Source organism: Chiloscyllium punctatum, unplaced genomic scaffold (genome assembly GCF_047496795.1).
Source record: "Chiloscyllium punctatum isolate Juve2018m unplaced genomic scaffold, sChiPun1.3 scaffold_198, whole genome shotgun sequence".
NCBI classification, from domain to species: domain Eukaryota; kingdom Metazoa; phylum Chordata; class Chondrichthyes; order Orectolobiformes; family Hemiscylliidae; genus Chiloscyllium; species Chiloscyllium punctatum.
Genome location: NW_027309932.1, coordinates 301,361 through 324,632, shown reverse-complemented (window position 1 = coordinate 324,632; position 23,272 = coordinate 301,361). Strand labels below are relative to the sequence as shown.

General features: G+C 49.1%; 1 long non-coding RNA gene across 1 annotated transcript in view; it reads right to left on the bottom strand.

Moving 5' to 3' along the window:
- Positions 1-18,319, bottom strand: part of LOC140471907 (uncharacterized) — a 31,995-nt gene extending 13,676 nt beyond the window's left edge. The window contains exons 1-2 of the long non-coding RNA XR_011957261.1: positions 18,188-18,319; positions 17,096-17,211 (exon numbers count right to left, since the gene is read on the bottom strand). This is a non-coding gene — a long non-coding RNA (uncharacterized lncRNA). The remainder of the gene's footprint in view (positions 1-17,095; positions 17,212-18,187) is intronic.
- Positions 18,320-23,272: the final 4,953 nt, after the last annotated feature.

Below are 23,272 nucleotides of genomic sequence, written 5' to 3'. Positions count from 1 at the left end.
CAGTAATTGTGAGGTTTCATGGTGATGAAGGCATTTGAGGAGGGAGGGAGGGAGGGAGGATTGTATGGAAATGAGCGGTTTCATAGTTTAGATGTTTTGTTAGGACTGCAAAAGGTTACGGAATTGGGGAGGTTTAAGCACTTGAGATTGTTACACAAACATGGTTTTGGTTGCAATGCAGGAAGAGGATTCAGGAAGCTGGAGAGTATGGGGTCTGAACGAGGTTACACAAATGGGAAGAGTTGTCAGGAGTGGAGGTGTTTACAGAGACAGCAATGGCCTGATCTGGAGCAGAGGACCCAGATTGGGAGGGGTGTGGGGACTGGAGGTGATTTCACAGGGAGGGAGGACCATAGACCCACAGGAGGTTACAGAAATGTGGAGAGCTGTAGGGCTGACAGGGGTTCATGGAGTTGGGAATGTTGGGAGGGATAGAGAAGTTTACAGGGATAAGAATGTTTGTAGGCCAGGGCTGAATCACAGACAGGGACTGTTTTAGGGAGCTGAGCAGATTACAGAGATAAAGATATTTGTATCGACTGGAAGAACAAACTGAGATATGCAGGGTATCGTGACTAACGATGTTTATAGACATAGGAAGGATTAGGTTCTGGGGGTTATGGAGGCTGTGGAATCTGGATTTCTTTTCAGAGACTGGGATAGCAATTTTGGTCAGAAACAGTTTCACAGATAAGGGAGCATAGCACAAACAGGAGGAAGTTGTAGAGGAGGGTGACGTTTAAACAGATAGTGGTGTAAGAGCTGGACAAGGTTATGGAGATGGGTAGATGGTGGAGACACAGAAGGAGCTTACATTGACAAGGGGGTGATAGTGACAGGAGGGTGTTAAATAGATAGTGCATTTTGTAGGGACCGGATTGGGAGAGGCACAGGCATGGAGTGAGTTCGACAGATCAGGATTACTGCAGAGACCTGAGAGGATTACACTGATAGGGATGGTGGTCGGGTCTCCACAGACTGTTGGTGTTTAGGGACTGGAAGAGATTTGGTAGATAGGGAGGGATGTAAGAGCTGCAGGAGCTTATGGAGAGTTGGAGCAACTGCAGAAGTAGGTTTCTCAGACAGGAGTAGGTTATAGATAGTGAGGGTTGTGTGGTCTGAGTAAGTCAAAAAGAGGAGAGTTTTCTCGTCTGGAAGAGGTTACACTGACAGGGACAGTTGAAGAGACTGAAGCAAAAATGCATGGAGAAGGTTACACAGATCGGGAGGAGAGTAGGGGCTGAAGGTGAATACACAGACATGGAGAGTTGTATTGTTAGACGGAGCTGAGAGGGATAGGGTCCGGTGTAGGGATTTACACAGATAGAGAAGGTTGTGTGTTTTGGAGAAGGTTATACTGATACAGACAGTGTTAGGGAGTGTTTAGTGGACTACAGAGGAGCTCAGAGAGAATGTATTGTGGGGAGTGGAGGAGATTACAGACACAGGGATGGCTGTCGGGTTGAAAAGAGCTTCTACTGATCCTCAGTGCTGTAAGGCTGGAGGGAGATTATAACAGCGAGTTGTTGCCAAGACTTAATTTCTTCACTGATATAGAGCAGGTCTCAGCATGTAACTGTCAAAGGGAAGTTGAGACAGTCCAGATTAGTTTTCAGAGACACAAATGTTTATGGGAGTTTCAAGAGGGAACAATGATTGGGAGTGCTGTACCAAATGGTAATAGTTATAGGGAGGGTTCTAAAAGCAGGAAGAGGTGACAGACATATCGATCTTTGTAAGGACTGGAGAAGGTTACATAGGCAAGGAGTGTTTTAGAGTCTGGAGGAGATTACTGTGTTGAGGAGAATACTGGGGATAAGGCAAGGTGTAAGAGACGGGGATGGTTGACAGTGCTGGACGATAACCTGAATAGAATCGCCATCGTGTGCAACCAGGCCATTCGGCCCAACCAGTCCATTCCAAAACTCTGAAGAGCATCCTACCCAGACCCACCCCTCTACCTATACATTAAACCCTGAATTTCTCGTGGTGAACTTATTTAAACCACACATTCCTGAATACCACAATCAATTTATGATGGCCAATTCACTGAAGGTGCAAATTTTGGACACACACACACACACACACAGTGAGGGAATACACGCAGACACACAGTGAGGGAGGGACACATACGCAAATCGAGGGAGGGACACACACACACACACATGAAGCGAGGGAGGGACACACACACACAACGAGGGAGGGACACACACACAGCGAGAGAGGGACACACATACACAGCGAGGGAGGGACGCACATACACAGCGAGGGAGGGACACACATACACAGCGAGGAAGGGACACACATACACAGCGAGGAAGGGACACACATACACAGCGAGGAAGGGACACACATACACAGCGAGGAAGGGACACACATACACAGCGAGGAAGGGACACACATACACAGCAAAGAAGGGACACACATACACAGCAAGGAAGGGACACGCGCACACACACAGCGAGGGAGGGACACGCGCACACACACAGCGAGGGAGGGACACGCGCACACACACAGCGAGGGAGGGACACGCGCACACACAGAGCGAGGGAGGGACATGCACATACACAGCAGGAAAGAGACACACACAGACATGCAGCGAAGGGACACACACACACACACTCACAGACAGTGAGGGAAGGACATGCACACACAGCGAGGGAGGGACACGCTGAGACACGCAGTGAGGGAGGGGACATGCACATACACAGCGTGGGAGGGACACGCACACAGCGAGGGAGATACACACACACACTCACACAGCGAGGGAGGGACACGCACAGACACGCAGTGAAGGGAAACACACACAGATACACAGACAGAGAGGGAAGGACATGCACACACAGCGAGGGAGGGACACGCTGAGACACGCAGTAAGGGAGCGACACGCACACACACAGCGAGGGAGGGACACGCTGAAACACGCAGTAAGGGAGCGACACGCACACACACAGCGAGGGAGGGACACGCACACACACAGCAAGGGAGGGACACGCACACACACAGCGAGGGGGAAGGCATGTGCACACAAATTGAGAGGGGGCACACACACACAAAGCGAGGGAGGGACACGCAAACAGACACACAGTGAGGGGAATACAGACAGACACACTGCGAGGGACAGGAACACACACACACACAGCGAGGGAGGGACGCGCACATACACACAGCGGGGGACGGGGACACACACACGTAAAGCGAAGGAGGGACACGCACACATACACACAAACACAGAGCAAGGGACAAACACACACTCTTACAGTGAGGGGAATACACGCAGACACACAGCGAGGGAGGTACACGCACATACACTGCAAGGAGGGACACGCACACACCGCGAAGGAGGGACAAGCTCACACATGTCGAGGGGGAGGGCATGTGGACAGAAATTGAGAGGGGGCACGCACACACACAGCGAGGGAGGGACACGCACACACAGCGAGGGGGGATGCGCACACACAATGAGGGGATATACACAAAGAGCAATGGAGGGACACATACACACACAAAGAGCGAGGGAGTGACACACGCACACAGAGCAAGAGGGACACACACACACAAAGCGAGGGTGGGATACGCACATACACTCCTAGAGGGACACACATTCTCACAGCAAGTGGGGGGCACACACACAGTGAGGGAGGGACATGTGCAAGCACAGAAACACAGACACATGCAGCGAGGGAGGAACTCGCGCACAGAAACACGCACACACAGAGCAAGAGAGGAACACTCGCAAACACACAAGCGAGGGGGGAGGCACACGCACACACACAGCGAGGGAAGGACACGCACGCACACACAGCGAGGGTGAGACACATGCACACACAGCGAGGGAGGTCCACACAAACAGAGCAAGAGAGGGACACTCACAAACACAGCGAGGGGGAGACACATGCACCCACAAGAGGGAAGGCCACACACACGCGTGCACATCTAGAGGGACACACACACACACACACACACACACAGAGCAAGAGAGGGACACGCACACACGCAGCCAGGGAGAGGCATGCACACACAGCGAGGGAGGGTCACACACAAACACACACACACAGAGCAAGAGAGGGACACACACACACACACACACAGCGAGGGGGAGACACATGCACACAGCGACGGAGGGCCATGCACAGCAAGAGGGACAAACACACACACACACACACACACACACAGCAAAGGGGGGGATCTCACACATACACAGCGAGGGAGGGACACGCACACACACACAACAGCAAGGGGGACACGCACACTCACAGCATGGGAGGAGACACACTTACACACACACACACACACACACACAGCGAGGGAGGGACACGCAGTGAAGGGGGGGACACACAAACACATATAGTGAGGATATGACACGTACACACACACAGCAAGGAAGGGACACACACACACACGGCGAGGGAGGGATATGCACACACACAGCGAGGGAGGGACACCCACACACAGGGAAGGAGGGACAAGTAGACACACGGCGAGGGGGAGGGCAAGTGCACAGAAATTGAGAGGGTGCACGCACACACAGCGACTGGGGATACGCACAGGCACAGCGAGGGAGGGATACGCGCACACACAGCGAGGGGGGACATGCACTCACACACCGAGGGGAGATGCGCACATACAGTGAGGGGGATATACACAAAGAGCAAGGGTGGGACACACACACAGCAAGAGGGACACACACACACATACACAGAGCAAGGGGAGAAAGTCACACATACACACACACACACATCCAGGGAGGGACATGCACACACAGCGAGGGAGGGACACACACAAACACACACACACAGAGCTAGGGAGGGAAGGACATGCACAAACAGTGTGGGAGGGACAGGCACACACAGCGAGGGACAGACATACACATACACAGCGAGGGACACACACACACACACACACACGGAAGGAGGAACAAGCACACACATGACGAGGGGGAGGAAATGTGCACAGAAAGTGAGAGGGGGCACGCACACACAGTGAGAGGGGACACACACTGACACGGCGAGGGAGGGACACAGGCACACACAGCAAGGGGGGACATGCACTCACACAGTGAGGGGGATGTACACAAAGAGCAAGGGAGGGACACACATACACACAAACACACACAAACACACACAGAGCAAGGGGGAAAAGTCACACATACACAGTGAGGGAGGGACACGCACATACACAGCAATGGACACACACACACACACACACACAGAGCGAGGGAGGGACACACACACACTCACACACACAGCGAGCGAGGGACACACAAACAGCGAGGGAGTGAAACGTACACATACAGTGAGAGAGTGACACACACACACAAACACACACACAGTGAGGCAGGGAAGGACATGCACACACACAGAGCAAGTGAGGGACACACACTCACAGCAAGAGAGGGACACGCACACACACAGCGAGGGGGGAGACACATGCTCACTCAACAAGGGAGGGCCAAGCACACACTCGCACAGCAAGAGGGACACACACACACACACACACACACACACACACACACAGAGCAAGCGTGGAAAGTCATACATACACAGCGAGGGAGGGACACGCACATACACAGAGCGAGAGAGGGACACACACACACACACACGCACAGAGTGAGGGAGGACGTACACACACAGTGAGGGAGGGACACTCAGCGAAGGGACACACACACAGGCACAGTGAGGGAAAGACATGCATGCGCACATACACAGAGAGAGAGTGAGGGACACACACAGAGCGAGGGACGGGGACACACACACACGCAATGTGAAGGAGTGACATGCAAACACACACAGTGAGAGGGGGATACACGCAGACACACAGTGAGGCAGGGACACACAAACACAGACACACACAGAGCAAGAGAGGGACACTCGCAAACACAGCGAGTGGGAGACACATGCATACACACGCACAGCAAGAGGTACACATACACACACACACACAGAGCAAGAGAGGGACACGCACGCACACACACAACCAGGGAGGGATATGCACACACAGCAAGGGAGGGTCACACACAAACACACACACACACACACACACAGAGGGAGGGACACGCACATACACACATATATACACACAGCGAGGGAGAGACACGCGCACACACAGCGAGTGAGGGACACGCAGTGAAGGGGTGACACAAGAACACATACTGTGAGCATGTAACACGTACACACACACACACAGCGAGGAAGAGATACACACACACACAGCGAGAGAGGGACGTGCTGAGACATGCAGCGAGGGAGGGACACACACACAGGGAAGGAGGGACAAGCACACACACGGCGAGGGGGGAGGAAATGTGCACAGAAAGTGAGGGGACACGCACACACAGTGAGTGGGACAGGCACTGACACGGCGAGGGAGGGACACAATCACACAGAGCAAGGGGGGACATGCACTCACACAGCGAGGGGAATATACACAAAGAGCAAGGGAGGGACACACACACACACACACACACACACACACACACACACACACACACACACACGAACTCACACACACACACACACACAAACTCACACAGCGTGCGAGTGACGCACAGGCACAGTGAGGAATTGACACGCATGCATACACACACACACACACACACACACACACCGAGGGAGGGACACTCACATACACTGCAAAAGGGACACACATACTCACAGCAAGAGGGGGACACACACAGTGAGAGTGGGACACACACACACAGACGGAGGGAAGGACATGCACACACACAGCGAGGGAGGGATATACACCAACACACAGAGCGAGAGACGGACACGCACATAAACAGCAAGGGAGGGACACGCGCACACACAGGGAAGGAGGGACAAGCAGACATACGGTGAGGGGGATGGCATGTGCACAGAAATTGAGAGGGGGCACATACACACAGCGAGACGGGACACACGCACACACAGCAAGGGGGGACAGGCACTCACACAGCGAGGGGCGATGCGGACACACAATGGTGGGGATATGCACAAAGAACAAGGGAGGGATACACACTCAAAGCGAGGAAGTGACACACGCACACACAGCAAGAGGCACACTCACACACGCACAAAGCAAGGGAGGGACACGCGCATAGACACACAGCAAGGAAGGGGCACACACACACACACACACACGCAGCGAGGGAAGGACACTCACATACACTGTAAACGGGTCACACATACTCACAGCAAGAGGGGACACGTACACACAGCGAGGGATGGACACGCTCATGCCCAAGCACACAAACACAGACACACAGCGAGAGAGGGGCACGCACACACACAGCCAGTGAGGGACATGGACACACACACACACACACACACACACACAGAGCAAGAGAGGGTCACGCACACACACAGTGAGGAGGAGACTCATGCACACACAGCGAGGGAGGGCCACACACACACATGCAGAGCAAGAGGGAGACACACACAGAGCAAGGGAGTAACTCACACATACACAGCGAGGGAGGGACACACACACACACACACACACACACACACACAGTGAGGAGGGACACACACACACACACACACACAGTGAGGAGGGACACACACACACACACACACACACACACACACACACACACACACACACACAGTGAGGAGGGACAGACACACACACATACACACACACAGTGAGGAGGGACACACACACACGCGCACACACACGCACACACACACACACACTGAGGAGGGACACGCACACACACACACAGTGAGGAGGGACACACACACACACACACACACACACACACACACACACAGTGAGGAGGGACACACACACACACACACACACACACACACACACAGAGTGAGGAGGGACACACACACACGCACACACACACACATACACACACACAGAGTGAGGAGGGACACACACACACACACACGCACACACACACACACACACAGTGAGGAGGGACACACACACACACACACACAGTGAGGAGGGACACGCACACACAGCAAGGGGGACGTACACACAAGTTGAGGGAGAACACACACACACGCACAGCGAGGAAGGGACACACACACACACACACAGCGAGGGAGGGACACGCAGTGAAGGGACACACACAGACACAGCGAGGGAAGGACATGCCCACGCACATACACAGAGAGCGAGGGACACACACACACAGTGAGGGAGGGACACACACAGAGTGAGGGAGGGACACGCTGATACACGCAGCGAGGGAGGGAGCATGGACACACACAGCGTGGGAGACACACACACACACACACACACAGCGAGGGAGCGACACGCACACACACAGCGAGGGAGGGACACACAGCGAAGGAGGGACAAGCACACACACCACGAGGGGGAGGGCATGTGCACACAAATTGAGAGGGGGCACACACACGCAAAGCAAAGGAGGGACACGCACAAATACACACACACACACACACAAACACACACACACACAGAGCGAGGGGTATACATGCAGACACACGGCGAGGGAGGGACACGCACACACAGAGCGAGGGAGGGACACGCACACACAGACAGTGAGGGAGCGACACATGCATGAGAAAGCACACAAACACAGACAGACACAGCGAGAGAGTGACACACACACACAGACACACACACACAGCAAGAGAGGGACACACGCCCAGACAGCGAGGGGGGAGACACATGCTCACACAACGAGGGAGGGCCAAGCACACACTCGCACAGCAAGAGGGACACACACACACATACACACAGTGAGGAGGGACACACACACACACACACACACACGCGCACACACACACACACACACACACACACACAGAGCAAGGGAGGGACACGCACACACACAGCGAGGGAGGAACACACACGCGCAGAGTGAGGGAGGGACACGCAGCGAAGAGACACACACACAGACACAGCGAGGGAAGGACATGCACAGTCAGTGAGGAAAGGACATGCATGCGCACATACACAGAGAGTGAGGGACACACACACAGTGAGGGAGTGACACACACACACAGAGCAAGGGAGGGACACGCTGAGACACGCAGCGAGGGAGGGAGCATGGACACACACAGCGTGGTAGGGACACACACACACAGCGAGGAAGCGACACGCACACACATAGCGAGAGAGGGACACACAGTGAAGGAGGGACAAGCACACACACCGCAAGGGGTAGGGCATGTGCACACAAATTGAGAGGGTGCACACACATGCAAAGCGATGGAGGGACACACACATACACACAGTGAGGGGGATACATGCAGACACACGGCGAGGGAGGGACACACACAGTGAGGGACAGGGACACACACACGCAAAGTGAAGGAGGGACACGCAGACACACACACACAGCGATGAGGGACACACACACACACACACAGCGAGGGAGGGACACAGACACACACAGCGAGGGAGGGACACACACACAGCGAGGGAGGGACACACACACAAAGCAAGTGCGACGCGCACACAGTGAGAGAGGGACACACACACACACAGCGAGGGACGGACACACAGACACACAGTGAGTGAGTGATATGCATACACACACATACAGAGCGAGGAGAGGACACCCTCACACACTGCAAGAGGGGCACACGCACACACACACAGCGAGGGTTGGACACGCACACACACAAGAAGGTTGAGACACGCAGACACAGCGAGGGTGGGACATTGCTCAGAAAGCGAGAGGGGACACACACACACACAAAGTGAGGGATGGTGACACACAGACATACGCACACACAAACAAAAACACAGAGCGAGGGAGGGACATGCACACACACAGTGAGGGAGGGATATGCTCACACACATAGTGAAGGAGGGACATGCTCACACACAGCAAGGGAGGTACAAACACACAAGTGAGGAGAGTTACACACACACAGCGAGGGAAGGGGATACGCACGCATACACACACAAACACAGAACAATGGAGGGACACGTGCACACACAGTGATGTGTATCCTCGGACATGTCATTATCCAGCTCTCACTCCAGTCTGCGCCCTCACAGTGTCAGCGTCTCTGTGACTCCCAGGTACAACTAGGCCTCGATCCTCAGGGCTGATTTATATTCTCCCAGGTGTGAGTCAGCCTCAAGCTCCTGCTCCAAGTTGCTCCCTCACACGGTCACTCCCTCTGTGACTCAGTGCTGATTTCGAGCCTCCTGCTCTGCTTTATATCCAACGCCAAGTCCCAGTCGGCCTTGACCCTCGCTGCTGATTTATATTCTCCCACTTTGTGCTGCTCTCTCTCAGCTTCTCTCCCCTTGTGATTCCCAGGTAATGGTAGGCCTCAAGCCTCAGCTGAGATTTATAACATCCCATTCCACACTGCTCTCTTACAGGATCGCCGTTGTGCCTGGAAGACAGTGGGAAAGGGGAGGATTAGACAGAGCAGAGGGTGTTACAGTGATTGAGGGAGCTGTAGGGGATGAAACAGGTTATCTGGGGAGCTAGGCAGACCTGCAGTATCTAAAGAACTTTACTGGAAGATACAGCGAAAGTTGCAGACACTGAACAAGGCAAAGGAAATAGAGAGATGGTGGCTTGTTCATGACTGAGCTTAGTAGAGTCTAAAGGGCTTCAAAGTTTGGGAGAAGATTTGTAGCTTGGGTGCTCCTTGTTGTGGTTCTGTTCGCCGAGTTGGGAATTTGTGTTGCAGACGTTTCGTCCCCTGTCTAGGTGACATCCTCAGTGCTTGGGAGCCTCCTGTGAAGCGCTTCTGTGATCTTTCCTCCGGGATTTATAGTGATTTGTATCTGCCGCTTGCGGTTGTCATATCCAGCTGTCCGCTGCAGTGGCCAGTATATTGGGTCCAGGTCGATGTGCTTATAGATTGAATCTGTGGATGAGTGCCATGCCTCGAGGAATTCCCTGGATGTTCTCTGTTTGGCTTGTCCTATAATAGTGGTGTTGTCCCAGTCGAACTCACGTTGCTTGTCATCTGCATGTGTGGCTACTAAGGATAGCTGGTCGTGTCGTTTCGTGGCCAGTTTGGTGTTCATGGGTGCGGATCGTTAGCTGTCTTCCTGTTTGTCCTATGTAGTGTTTTGTGCAGTCCTTGCATGGGATTTTGTACACGACATTGGTTTTGCTCATGCTGGGTGTCAGGTCCATCGTCCTGGTGAGTTGTTGTCTGAGAATGGCTGTTGGTTTGTGTGCTGTTATGAGTCCTAGTGGTCGCAGTAGTCTGGCTGTCAGTTCGGAAATGTTCCTGATGCATGGTAGTGTGGCTAGTCCTTTGGGTCGTGGCATGTCTTCATTCCGTTGTCTTTCCCTGAGGCATCTGTGGATGACATTGCGTGGAGTTTGACCCCACACCGCAGCTCACCAATAGGATAAACAACACACTGAGAAACCTACAATAAAAAACGGACAGATAACCAGGTTTGACCGACAGGGAATGAAAACTGAAACCAACAACACCCCCAGATTCTATGGACTACCCAAATTGCACAAACCAGCCATCCCACTCAGACCCATAGTATCACTACCAGGGACACCATCACACAAACTGGCTAAAGAACTACAGCAGAAACTGAAACACCTGATCAGCGGATCCAGACACTCTATACAATCGACACAGGAATTCTTGGACATCATCAGAAATATACACATAGACAAGGAAGAAACTATGGTCTCATTCGATGTAACGGCACTGTTCACCTCTACCGACAAAACCCTAGCCAGAGAAACAATAGCCAACCTGCTGGACATACAGAACAGACAACAGGACGTTGAACCTATCAACAAAGACGGCATACTCAAACTACTGGACCTGTGCCTCACAACACACTTCACATTCAACAACCAAATATATGAACAAATCAACGGCACACCCATGGACTCACCCATCTCTGGACTCATAGCAGAAGTGCTAATGCAAAGATTAGAACAAACAGTCTTACTGCAAATTCAACCCAAACTCTGGGTCAGATATGTGGAGGACACCTTTGTAATCATTAAAAACACAGAAATAGAGAACACACACCGGATCATCAACGCCACACTCACCGCAATCCGATTCACAAGAGAGAAAGAAAAGGGCAACCAACTCCCATTCCTTGACGTGACGGTACAGAGAACACCGAATGGAGAATTCACCACAAAGGTATACAGGAAAGCAACACACACAGACCAAGTCCTGATCTATGAAAGCAACCACCTCAACACACACAAAAGAAGTTGCATCAAGACACTGTTCAAAAGGGCCACAACACACTGCAGTACACAGAACTGCAAAAAGAGGAAGAATGTATCCACCAAAAACGGATTCCCCCCGCAATTTCATGAGGGATTGTCTGTATGGATTTGCTAGACGACTGTCCTCTGATATTGATGAGGGCCGTGCAGATGATGTGGTTTATATGGAGTTCATTAAGGTCTTTGACAAGGTCCCACACGGAACGCTGGTCCAAAAGGGAAGATCCCATGGGATCCAAGGTCAGTTGGTAAATTGGCTCCACACGTGGTGGAGGGTTGGTTTTGTGACTGAAAGCTTTTGCCCAGCGGATGTACCACAGGGATCTGTGCAGGAGCCATTGCTGTTCATTATGGACATTAATCACTCAGATGTGAAAGCAGATGGTAACATTAGTAGGTTTGCCGATAACATGAAAGGTGAGGGTGTTGTCCACAGTGAGGGGGATGGACTCAGGCTGCAGTCTGATATCGATCAGATGATAAACTGAGCAGAGTAATGGCAGACAGAGTTTACTTCTGGTCACTGTGAGGTAATGCACTGTGGGAAGTCTAATAAATGAATGATATACATCATGAATGGTCGGTCCTCCTGGAGAACTGAGGGACACAGGGACCTTGGTGGGCAAGTCCCTGGATGTCTGAAGGTGTCAGCACAGGTAGACAGGGTGGGGAATACACCTGAACTGGGAGCAGGAGGGGGACCCACATCCTGGTGGGGAACGTTGCTGGAGCTGCTCGAGAGGATTTAAACTTGTCTGGCAGGGCTGTGTGACCCCAAAGAGTCATAAGGCCAGAAAGAAAGTTGAGGCTGGTACAAAGGTTCAACAGAGGAATATAAGTAGACAAGGCAGGCAAGAACATAGCAGACAATTATGGAAAAGTGGTGGATTAAACTGCAGTTATTTCAATACAAAGGGCCAGACAGATAAGGCAGATGAACCCAGAGCATGGATGGGAACATGGGATTGGGATCCCATAGATATTACAGAAACACAGCTGAGGGAGCAACAGGAGCAGCAGCTCAATGTTCCGGAGACAGATGCTACAGGAAGGAGAGAACAGGAGGCAAAACAGGAGGAGAGCTGGTGGGTTTGATTGGGGGAAACATCCCAGCAGTACCTCAAGGGAGGATTCATGTAGGATCGCCCAGTTAAACGATATTAGTGGAACTGAGAAATAAAAATTGGTCATTAGTTTTCTACGGTCAGACTACAGCGATAGGCAATGGGAGATGGAGGAGCAAATATGTCAGGAGATTTCAGACATCTCTTAGAATAATAGGGTTGTAATGATAGGGGATCTTAACCGTTCCAAACCTGGACTGGGATTGTTTCTAAGTTAAACATTTGGATGGAAGGTATTTGTTAAGTGTGTTCCGAAAACTCCCAGTCATTATGTAAGTGGCCCAACTGGAGAATGGGGCTATACCTGACCTCCCCTTGGGAAACAAGGGAGGGAACGGGACTGAGGTGTTAGTGGGGGAGCACTTTGGAAAGTTACCACAATTGTATTAGTTTGAAAACAGCGATGGAAAAGGACAGGCCCGATCCACAAGTTAAAGTTATTCAATGGAGCAAGATAGTATTAGACAGGAATTTTTAAAGTAGATCAGGGGAGAGTATTTGCAGATAAAGGGAAATCTGGCAAGTAGGAATATTTTAAAATCGAGATAAAAGGAGCGTTCAGCGCCAGTGTGTTCCTGTTAGTGTGCAGCTGAATGCTGACTGAATTAGGAAACACTGGCTGAGTTGAGGCTGTGGTCAAGAAAAAGGGGGTCACATGTCAGATATAACTGGCTGGCTCAAGGGAATCCCTTCAGGAGCATCGGGGCTGTAGAAATACACTTAGGATAGAAATCAGGAATGTAAAAAGGGGACACGAGATAGCGTTGGCAGAGAAAGTTAAGGAGAATCCAAAGAGACTCTACAAGTGTATTAAGAGCAAAAGAAGAGCTCGGGACAAACCCGGTCTCCTTAATAATCAATGAAGGCAACAATGTGTGAAACTGCAAGATCCAAAACAAATATTTCACTTTGGAACTTACTGTGGATAAAGACTGGGGCGCTCAAGGAACTAAACAGTGTTTGGCCTGACCACTATTGGAATAATGTGTGCAATTCTGGTCTCAATGTCATCGGAAGGATGTCGTGGAACATGAAATGGTTCAGAAGAAATGACCAAAGATGGTGCCAGTGTTGGAGGGTTTGTGCTTCAGGGAAAAGCCTGAATAGACTGGGGCTGTTTTCACTTGAACATGGGAGGCTGAGGAGTTAACCGATAAAGGGTGTTTAAAATCATGGTGGTCATCGACAGGGTCAATAGACAAGGTCATTTCCCCAGGCGAGGGAAACTTTTCAAAGGGGTCTAAAGGACAACTGGCTCCCGCAGAGTGGATGGAATAAGCTGCCAGAGCAAATAGTGGAGGCTGATAGAAATACATTTCAAAGGCATGTGGATGGGTGTATGAATAGGAAGAGTTTAGAGGGATATTGGCAAAATTCTGGCAAATGTGACGAGAAACGTCATGCAGGAGTTGGTCCGAAGGGCCTGTTTCTGTGCTGTACATCTCTATGACTCAACGTCTTGAAATGAGTCCACATTATAGAAAAGGAGGTGCTGGAGGTTTTAAAACACAAAGGTAGAGAAATCCCCAGGACCTGATCAAATGGATCTCAGGACATTGTGGGAAGCTGGTGAAGAAATTGAAGGGCCCCGAACAGAGACATTTGTACCATAGAGAGCTAGGTGTGATAGGCTGTTAGACTGGAGGGTGGCATTGTGGACAGTGAAGAAGGTTTTCTGGGATTACAAAGGGATCCTGATGAAAGGTGTGAATGAATGGCTGAAAAACTGTCGATGGAGTTCAATCTGAATAAATGCGAGGTAATGCATTTTGTACAACAAACCCGGGTAGGGCTTATAAAATTAATAGCAAGACCTTCGGTAGTGTTGTAGAACAGAGGGACCTCAGGGTTCAGCTACATAATTCTTTGAAGTTTGTAACATGGAGAGACAGGATAGTTTAAAAAAAGGTGCTTGTCTCACTTGCTTTCATTGCTCAGTCCTTTGGATATAGGAGTTGGGAAGGCGCATTGAGATTATACAGGCCATTGGTGAGTCCTCTTCTGGAATACTGTGTCCAGTTCTGGTCTCCCAGTTATAGGAAGGATATTATTAAGCTGGAAAGGGTTGGGAGGAGATTTACTGGGATGTGGCTGGGTACGAAAGGCTTCAGTATAAAGAAAGGCTGAATAGGTTGGTATTTTTCACTGAAACCTGAATGTTGACAGATGACCTCATAGAAGTTTATAAAATCATGAGGGGGATCGATAGAGTTAATGGGAGTTGTCTTTTCCCATGGACAGGGGAGTTTCAAGACAAGGCACTACATTTTTAAGTTTAGAGAAGAGACATTTTAAAAAAAAGACTTGAGAGGCACATTGTTACACAGAGGGTGGGTTGTGTGTGAAATGAACTTCCCAAGAACATGGGGACAATTACAATGTTTAACAGACATTTAGATTAGTACAGGAATAGGAACAGTTTGAAGGGATATGATCCAGAAACAGGCAGGTGGGATGAGATCTGTTTTAGAGTATGGTTAGCGTTAACTGAACAGTGCGGAGTGCGGTATGCCTCCAACTATGATTATAATGTTGTGTCATTAATTAAGAAAGGCTGCAAGAGAAAGCCAGGGAACTACAGACTGATGAGCGAGACATCAGGGTGGGTCAGTTGTTGGAGGTCATTCTAAGAGGTAGGCCTTACATGCATTTGGAAAGATAAGGCCTGATTACAGACAGCCAGCATGGCTTTGTGCATGGGAAAACGTGTCCCACAAACTTGACTGGAGTTTGCTCAAGATGTTACCAAAATGATAGACGAAGGGGCCAAGGAATGAAAGATGGAGTTTAATTCAGTTGTTGGATTTAGTTCAGACAAACCAAGGAGGACTAACACGGGTAATGGTTGGGCCCTGAACAGTGTTGTAGAAAAGAGAGAGACCAAGGGGTGCAGTTACATTGTTCCTTTGACTGGCATCACAGGGTGACAGGTTGTTGAAAGCGGCAATTGGCACACTTGTGAGAGCATTGGTGAGAGCATTGAGTACATGAGTTGGAGATATTGGTAACACTGTCGTCAATATTTTTCCTGGGCAGAGGAGGCCACGGGGTGACCTTATACAAGTTTATGAAACCATGTATGGTCTAAGTAAGGTGAATTGCCAAGGGTAGGTGTGTCCAAAGCTAGAGGCATAAACGTGACGTGAGACAGCAAGGATTTAAAGAGGGAGCTGAGGGGCAACATTATCCACAGAGGATGGTGCATAGACGGAATGGACTGCCAGAGGAAATGGTAAAAACAAGTACAATTACAACATGGAAAAGACACTCGGGCAGGTACATGGAGAGGAGAAGGTTTGAAGGGATATGAGCCAAACACAGGCAAACCCGACTCATTCCATTTAGGAAATCTCAGCCAAAGAGTCATGCAGCACAGAAACAGACCCGATGTCTCCAGTTATTGGAGGAGGAGACTATCGAGACAAGGCATGTTGTAGAGACTGAAGCAAGTTACAGCGATACGGATGGTCATCTGGACTGGAGGTTTCAAATATGTGAAATAATTGGAGAGAGGGGAGGAGATGACAGAGATAGGAACTGTTATAGGAGTTAGAATGATTGAAGACACTGGTCCTCAATACAAGCCATAGATACAATGTTGGAGAGGGAATAGGGAACAGAAAGATCCCAGGCTGCATTACCACCCTCTCGTGGGAGGCCTGCTTTCCCCTCAGTTGTTCTGATGCTCCCTAAGAAAGCACAAGCCTGGACTGATAACTGGGAACTCCCGATGCTGTCTCATTGCAACAAAACTTGCAGCAGGCGTGGTGATTATTACTTTCTGCTCTGTGCACTGGAATGATCTTACCTGGCAGCAGGATTTATTGAAGACTCCCGACCTCCCTGACTTTGTCTTTCTGGCTGACCAACCATCATCCCAACCAGCAGTTGGCAAGTCTATTGAGTCTGGAACTTCATGAGTACCTGTAGAGGACACAGAAATGGGCAGAATGGGCAATTAGATGAATGCTTTGAGGGTTACACATATAGAATGGCACTGAGCCCACAGAGATCTGGAAAATCCTGACCTGTGTTGCCTCATCTCTCTGGAGTGGAGAATTCTGTTGGCTCATGATCTGGAGTAGCTTCAAAAGTGAGAGACGCTGACAGAGGCAGCAATTAGACCCACACAGTGAGGGATACCACATGGAGAGGTACCGAGTCACATCATCAGAGTGCCGGGTCAAACACTTGTGCTGGAAGAAAGAGTTTTGATTCATGTTGCACTGGGATATACAAACTGTGAGCAGGCGAAGTGATGGCCTAGAGGCATTATTGTGTGACAATTTATCCAGAAACTCAGCAAGTGTTCTCTGGACACAGGTTCAAATCCCACCATTGCAAATGGTTGAATGTGAAGTAAATGCTTCAAAAACAATGTAATTAAAACCTGTAAGTGAGTATTAAACAATTGCTGATGTTAAGAAAAGTCCATCGGGTGCACTCCTGTCTTTAGTGAAGTAATCTCAGGTGGGACTGGGATATCACAGGTATTACAGAAACAACAGCTGAGGGAGGGACAGGACAGTCAGCTTAATGCTCCAGGGGACAGATGCTGCAGGAAGGACAGAAGGGGAGCTGAGAGAGGAGGAGAGCTGCTGGTTCTGATGGGGTGAAACATCCCAGCAGGACTGAGAGAGGATATTCCTGCAGGATCGCCCAGTGAAGCTGTGTTCGTGGAATTAATCAATAACAATGGGGCTTCCCTTTCCTCTGATTGTTCTACAGACCCCGAGAGCCCCGCCCTCCTGCACCTTGACCTTCTCAAGATGGCGGCCCTGAGGCCCGCGCTCCCTCTTCCCTCAAACAAATGGCGGCCGTGACCCTGGGCCCCTTCCCTGATCAGAGACCGCCGCCTCCTTACCCGGGCCTGGAGGGCCTTTTTAGAGTTATTTTTAACCTGTATCCAGGAATTGTGAATTCTCTTCGCTCCTTTTTCCCAGCGAGGCTCCCTCACACCGGCTCTAAGCGCGACTCTCTGAATCCGATCGCAGCCGCTGCCGGAGAAAGCAGCTCCATGTCTCTCTCTCTCTCCGTGTCCTGATCAATGTGACACTGCGCATGCTCCACATAGAATCCAAACCGCGCGTGCGTCTGAGATTATCGGTGAGTTTATAGAGAATATTCATATCTACACAGGATCATGGGTGAAATATTAGTCATTAACAGTTGCTCTGTCGAGTTACAGTCATTGAGATCATTAGTATGCAAATAGATTGTTCGGTCCAATTTAACCATACTAGCCAGGTATGTAAATTACCAATCGTTCTGGGAGTTTGAAAATAAATTTCTTACTCGCATTGTGTTAACCGACCTGTGAATTATTCACGCCGACCTGTGAATTATTCTCAGCTCGTCGCCCTAAACTTTTGCAAAATCACCCATGTATTTATCCAAGGATTGTTTAAATCTCCCTAATGTACGTTATCAGATTTACATCTCAACTATTTTGTAAAAATCTCACATTGATTCATGAGAAAGGTTGAATGCTCCACTATGTAGTGAGAATGATCAATCCTGCAAAATAGTTTGCTTTCTGACCAATCCTGAAGCGTTCACTCCCGAGAATGCTTTGGCCCCGCTCCGAACTCACTCTGGTTAGCCGACCGGCTGCTGCTCGGTCCTCCTGTTCCGCCCCTTCCTCCCAATTGCGGAGTTGATTCAGGCGCGACTCAGTAGGCTAAGGGACAGGGGAGGTTAGAGTCGATGCCTTGTGATGTGGTGAAAATATCCTGAATCTTGGATCGAGAGGGCTGAGTTCATTTCACAGCTTGTGCAGGTGTGGTGGGGCTCTCAATGCTCTGGTGATTTCAGTCTTTACCATGTGTTTCAGGGCCCCAGTGCATCTCAGTACAGACTGTGCCACTCCTCCTTCTGTACAACCAGATACCACGATTGTGGGGCAAAGTGATGTGGTGGGGTACAGATTCTGGATTAGAGGTGCTGGAAGAGCACCGCAGTTCAGGCAGCATCCGAGGAGCAGTAAAATCGACGTTTCGGGCAAAAGCCCTTCATCAGGTATAAAGGCAGAGAGCCTGAAGCATGGAGAGATAAGCTAGAGGAATATTGAACACAATATTCCAAGTGTGACTGCACCAGTGTTTTGTAGAGTTGCAGTATGGTATATCAACTTCGGAACTCAATCCCTCCACGAATGAAACCTAACACACCGTTTGCCTTCTTAACAGCACTATCAACCTGGGTGGCAACTTTCAGGGATCTATGTACATGGACTCAAAGATCCCTCTGCACACCACACTACCAAGAATCTTTCCATTGACCCAGTATTCAGCCTTCCTGTTATTCTTCTCAAAGTGCATCACCTCACATTTAGTTGCATTGAACTCTATTTGCCACCTCTCAGCCCAATTCTGCAGTTTATCCATGTCCCCTTGCAACCTGTAACATTCTTCCACACTGTCCACTACTACACTGACTTTAGTGGCATCTGCAAATTTCCTAATCCATTCACCTATACCTGCAGTGGTTCCAAAATAGATCCTGGTGACACGTGACTAGTAACTGGAATCCAGGCTGAATATTTTACATCAACCACCACTCGCTGCCTTCTTTCAGAAAGCAAGTTTCTAATCGAAACTGCTAAATCACCCTCAATTCTATGGCTCTGCATTTTTTCCAACAGCCTACCATGTGGAACCTTGTCAAAGGCTTTACTTTTGTCCATGTATACCATGTCAAATGCCCTACCCTCATCTACATGCTTGGTGACCTTCTCAAAAAACTCAATGAGGTTTGTGAGACATGACCTGCCCTTGACAAAGCCAAGTTGACTATCTGAAATCAAATTGATGTTTGCCAGATGATTATAAATCTTATCTCTTATAATCCTTTCCTAAACATTTCCTACAAAAGAAGTAAGGCTCTCTACTGCCCTTCTTGAACAAGGGCACAACAGTTGCAATCTTCCAGTGCTCTGGTACCAAATCTGCAGACAATGGCAACTCAAATATCCAAGCCAAAGGCTATGCTACCTTCTCCCTAGCTTCCCAGAGAATCCTCGGATAAATCCCATCCAGCCCAGGGGACTTGTGTATTTTCACTCCTTCCAGCATTGATAACACCTGTTCGTAACTAACCTTGATAATTTCTAGTCTAATATCTCATACTTCATTCTCCTCCTCCAAAATATTCTCCTTTTCCTGAGTGAAAACTGATGAGAAATGTTCATTTAGCATCTCTCCAATCTCCACAGGGTCAACACTCATCTTCCCATTCTGTCTGTGATTGGCCCTATTCCTACCCTAATCATCTTTTTATTCCTCACATACCTATACAAAGCTTTAGGGTTTTCTTTTATTCTATTTGTTAAAGACTGCTCGTGTCCTCTCTTTGCTCTTTTTAACTCTCTCTTTAAATCCTTCTTAGCTGATCTTAATTCTCCATCGCCTCATCTGAACCATCTTGCCTCATCAACATCTTAGCCTTCTTCTTCTTCGTAACAAGAGATGCAGTTTCCGCAGTAAACCAAGGTTCCTTTACCTTATCACTTCCGCCTGCCTGACAGGGACATACCGCTGAAGGACACGCAATACCTTAAACCAGCTCCACATTTCCATTGTCTGCATACCCTGATTCCGGAGTTGAGGGGGTTAGCTTAACAGAGACTGAGTAGATTGGGATTATATTCATTGGAAATCAGGAGAATGAGAAACATATAAAATAATGAACGGAATAGATAAAACAGAAGAAGAGAGAATGTTTCCACTGGCAGGTGAATCTAGGACAAGAGGGCATCACCATAAGCCTAGAGGCAGCAAATTTAGGACTGAATTGAGAAGAACTTCTTGACCTCTGTGGAATTCATTGCCAAGGAAATTGTTGATGCTAGTTCAGTAAACGTTTTTAAAGCTAAGGTAGCTTTTTTTTAAAAAAGAATTACTTAATTAATTAAGGGATATGGTGAGAACGTTGGTAAATGGTTCTGCGTCCACAAAATGATCAGCCATGATCTTAATGAATGGCAGAGCAAGCTCAAAGGGCAGGACGGCCTTCTCCTGTTCCTAGTTCTTTTGTTGTTATATTTTGCATTCCTCCCACACTCTTGACTTTCAGGTGCTGGTGTTCGATTAGGATGGACAAAATTAAAATTCACAGAACACCAGGTTATAGTCCAACAGGTTTATTTGGAAGGACTAGCTTTGCAGCTTCTTCATCAGGTGGTTGTGTGATTTTTAACTTTGTGTCTCACTCTTGTAACTGATAAACAGCAACAAAAGCCACGAAGCAGTGCGCATGCTCCAGGCAACAATGGGCCCCTGGTAGTTGATGTCAGCGGAAGACCAATGGAAAGGCAGGGGCAGAGCTGGAGGACCTGGCGGGGCATTTGGTCCTCCGACCAATCAGAGTAAAAGAAGGACGGGACGAGACTATACCACGTGATCATCCTTGCGGTGGGCGCGGATGTGCGGGACATGTGGATGGAGAGCTGTTGGTAAGGAAAGAAATAAACAGCAGGAAGTGGGAGGGAAATGGTATTGGTATGGGCTGAGAGGTTTTACAAACATTTGGTGCACATCGGAAAATACAAATTTGAAACATACAGTCCCGTTTTTGCAGTAAACTGGAAAATAACCTCATTGTGTGATCGCTGCCATCTTTATTCGGGGCAAAGATTCACTGGACACGTGCGCAGCCGCCAGCTTTGTTGGGGGCAAAGTTCAGAGGGATGTATGTGCAGCCCTCCCTGGTAGAGATTCAGAGGGTAGGATTTACCAAGAGCACATTCAAACCCAGAGAAATTGATGTTTTGTTTTCTTGGATTTGTTTCTTCATCCATTTAAATGATTTGGATGTGAATAGAGCCGGTACTGTTCGTAAGTTTGCAGATGACACCAAAATTGGAGGTATTGTGGACAGTGATAAAAGTTGTCTCAGAATACAATGGGATATTGATCAGATGGGCCAATGGGCTGCGGAGTGGCAGATAGGGTTTAATTTAGATAAATGTGAGGTGCTGCATTTTAGAAAAGCAAATCAGAGCAGGACTCACACTGAATTGTAAGGTCTTGGAGAGTCTTGCTGAACAAAGAGACCTTGGAATGCAGGTTCATAGTTCCTTGAAAGTAGAGTCACAGGTAGATAGGACAGTGAAGAAATTGTTTGCGATTCTTCCCTTCGTTGGTCAGAGCATTGAGTGAAGGAGCTGTACAGGACATTGGTTAGGCCACTTTTGGAATATTGTGTGGAATTCTGGTCTCCCTCTTATCAGAAAGAGGCACTGAAACATGGAAGGTTTGAGAATTGATTTTTTAAGGATGTTGCCAGGATTGGAGGATTTGAGTTGCAGGGAGAGGCATAATATGCTGGGGCCATTTTCCCTGGAGTGTCATAGGCTGAGGTGTGATGTTGAAGAGGTTTATAAAATCGTGAGGGGCATGGATTGCGTAAATAGACAAGGTGTTTACCCTGGGGTGGTGGAACCCAGAACGAGAGGATATAGGTTTAGGATGAGAGGGGAAAATTCAAAAGGAGCCTAAAGGTCAACCAAAATTGTAACATTTAAAAGGCATTTGAATAGGAAGGGTTCAGAGGGATGTCAGTCAAGTGCTGGCAAATGGGAATAGTTTAGGTTAGAATATCTGGTTTGCATAGATGGCTTGGACTGAAGAGTCTGTTTTTGTGCTAGACATCTCTGACTGTGGGATCATAAAAGTGAACACTGCTCTGATTCACCTCTGGGCTTCTTGATGTCCACTTGTTCGTTATCCAGCTTCCTCAGTCTCACATGAGTGTATTTCTGCCATGTTTAGTATTTTACTACTATGTTCACAGACCTTTTTGTAAATGGATTGTCCACTGCTGCCCGACTCCTGACTGTATGCTGCTCCATTATCAGGTTATTTTTTCCACAATATCTTTGACAGTCAAGAATTCTTGTTTTCCAATAAGTGAGTGGATTTTTCTTCCATTTCTGACAGTCAAATTCTGCACCATTTTCATTCCCTATAATTCATATTGTACCCCC